We start from the raw sequence: 3,443 nt of genomic DNA, 5'->3' as shown, positions 1-3,443 counted from the left end.
AAGCCTTAAGGTTGCTGAACAGTCAATCATAAGATCAAATATTATAAAATTACTCACATTGTATATACAATTTAATACGTGCAAATACCTATTGTATATATACTGTGCACATTCTGCATATTGTGTATATATTTATGTATATCTTATATATAAACGTCTACACGTGGAAGAGTGTGTGTGTGTCTGTCCGGCCCGTAAGTGAGAGGTGGAGTTGGAGTAAGGCCTCCACCTCCGAGGAAACGCTAATACACAAGTGAGGCCAGCGCATCAGCAAAACGAAACCTCCGAAGAAAGACAAAGTCGCTTAGGCAGTAATGTTCAAGAGATGCAAGCACATCAGCACAATAAAACCTCCTAGGAGAGAGATGCACAGGGTAGTTCCTTTCAATTACCAGACATCTCTGCATTTCATTTTTTTTCTGAGATTTCAATAGTTCCTAGGACGCCGGGCTTTTTACAGCACAGGCTTACACAGCTAATATATATATATATATATATATATATATATATATATATATATATATATATATATATATATATATATATAAAAAATGCTAAGGGTTGAGTCTCTCTGCCACTCAACGACTCACAAACTACTAAGGCTAGACCCTTGATCTTATGATGTGGTAGAGCAAAAAACTGGGGTAACGGCAACCTCTACAAAGTTATCAGAGGTCACAATTTTCTTACTGGTAACAGCTCAAGAAGGTGACATGGCAGAAAGGAAAAGAACAGCAGGGACATCTACTGCGCGTGAAGCAAATTTCAGAAGCCACTGTTGTGATGAAGAACACAGTCATAGGAAGAAAATAAGAATGGGGCACTACCTGCTGAGGTTCTTACTGGTGGGTCAAAATGTTTATCGTAATAGTAAAGCTTTGTCCCTGCAAGCCCATCAATTGATAATCCCCCAGGATATGGTACATACATGTTCAGAATTCATAATCAACTAAGTATTGTGTTTATTAATGATCAATCATGATGTGGAACTCTATAGTAAAATGCTCGATACAGGATACAGAATCCAAGAATGTGAACAAGAGAGAAATGAATGCTGGCAAGCGATCACTGCTTTGAAATGTTACAGCACCAGTGTGGTCGCTGTAAGGCTGTATTTTTTCATGAGGCAAACAACAAAAAAATCTTCTTGCCAAAATGGAAAAGTTCAGCTGAGTCAGTATGCACCACCTTTATTTGAGGACCGTGGATCCACATGTTTCCCATTGTGTGTGGGTGTGTATGTTTATTGTAGCAGGGCACATGATGAGGCAGGGCAAAAGCCAAATGCTTGGGTTGCCAATTGGGCAAAACCCCATTTAATTCAAACAAAAAAGAAAACTTTGTCAGAATTTGTGTGCTTATGTGTGTCCACCCACCTCTTCAGGATTGACCATTGTTTAGTACATACTCTGAGAGCAATTTCTCTCAACCATTCAAGAACAGTTCGGTGATGAACAAGGCCTTTTCCAGCATGATGGAGCACTGGGCCATAAGGCAAAAGTGATAACTAAGTGGCTCAGGGAACAAAACATCAAAAATTTTGGGTCTATGGCCAGGAAACTCCCCAGACCTTAATCCCATTGAGAACGTGTGGTCAATCCTCAAGAGGCGGGTGGACACACAAAAACCCACAAATTCTGACAAACTCCAAGCATTGATTATACAGGAATGGGCTGCCATCAGTCAGGTATTGGCTCAGAAATTCATTGACAGACAGCATGCCAGGGCAAATTGCAGAGGTCTTCAAAAAGAAGGGCCAACACTGCAAATATTGACTCTGTGCATAAACTTAATATAATTGTCAGTAAAAGCCTTTGAAACTTATGAAATGCTTGTAATCATACTTCAGTATAAACATCTGACAAAAAGATCTAAAAACACTGAATCAGCAAATTTTGTGAAAACCAATACTTGTGCCATTCTCAAAACCTTTGGCCATGACTGTATATATCTATCTATATTATAATAAAAAAATCTTGGTTCGAGACGTGATCATCTTGGAGAGACACTTTGAAGTCCCGCGAGACTACTTGCACGTCACGCCCTACTTATAAATAATTTCTCTGAGACACTTTAACATCCCATGAGACAAGGAAGTGAGACAAAAGGACAGCTGTTGTACAGGCTTTTAAATGATCAACACGCAGCGTGACAAGCAGAACAAACCAGCAGCTGATCCATCCGCATCTCCTTAGCATGCGTTCAGCAACACTAAGCATATACATATGTTATATAGTACTTGCCAAATAATGCAAAGGGTACACAGTATGTGTTTCACCCTACTTTGGGGCTCATCAGATGTATACACTTTTGCTTCCCCTTGCGGGGATCGAACCTCGTACGTCAGTGCCCTAGGTGAAGCCTCCAATGTTGGGCCACGGCGGCTGGTTTACACATATACTGTATATGTTGCATCATATGTATACCTTTTAATATATGTATTTTTTTCTGAGATATTATTGTGAACTCTTCTGAGAACACATGCAGGTTGGAATTTCATTGTACTGAGTACCGGACAGTACAGTAGACTTAACCTGACTTGGTTCCACCCTCCCACATCACTTAATTTGGGTAAGCAGGTGCAGTAACTGAATACATGGATCTTCAGTTAACTTTGCATTTGTCAACATGGAAAGTACCGCAGCCTTACAGGTCCTTTCCGCATTAGGTTGGGCTTTCTTCTCACTCTCTAAAGATGGAGAGTTTAGTTTGACTGGTAACTCAGAATGAGCCTGTTATACAGTAAGTGTGCCTGCTAGTCTGCCTTTCTAACTGAGGATGGTTTATTCCTTGTGCCTAATACTGCTGAGATTGGCCCCACCGCCCACAACACTTAATTAGAGTAAGTGCGGACAGTAAATAAGTAAATGGAAGGATGGAAATGTCTCTAATTAACTCAGTTTGGAGCACAGTCATTTGCAGTGTTGCCTCACAGCTTCAGAGATTATGATTTGGTTACTCGCAAGATTAGACATAAGAAAAGACACAGCCCTGTCCTAATGTTGTAAAATGGAGTCACAAACATAGTGAAATGGGGTGTGAGACCCGACAAAGCAGGGCAGGACCCTCACTGGCCTGTCCAGATGTAGCCTCACCCGAAGGTAGCCAGTCTCCAACTACCACTTGCAGGCTTCAGCCTAAGCAGGCCCCAGAATGGATGACTGGCATTAAAAGCTTAAAATACAAAGACAGTCCCTTAACCTTCTCAAAATGTCTCACAAGGGAGAGAAAAACCGACAACTGTGGTTTGTAGAGACATGTCAAAATAATCATCGTTATAAATGAAGAAAATTATTAATAAGAAATAGAAAAGAATGTAACAAAATACTCAAAGGGGCAGACAGGATTTGCCAAAAAAGGCCTTCCAATGCAAATAAGTCCCAGTATACAATCCAAATGGCAAGATTCAGAAAACTGAGCAAACAAGAACATAAGAAATTTGA

Source organism: Erpetoichthys calabaricus, chromosome 8 (assembly GCF_900747795.2).
Source record: "Erpetoichthys calabaricus chromosome 8, fErpCal1.3, whole genome shotgun sequence".
Taxonomy (NCBI): Eukaryota; Metazoa; Chordata; class Cladistia; order Polypteriformes; family Polypteridae; genus Erpetoichthys; species Erpetoichthys calabaricus.
This window is presented reverse-complemented; position numbering follows the sequence as displayed.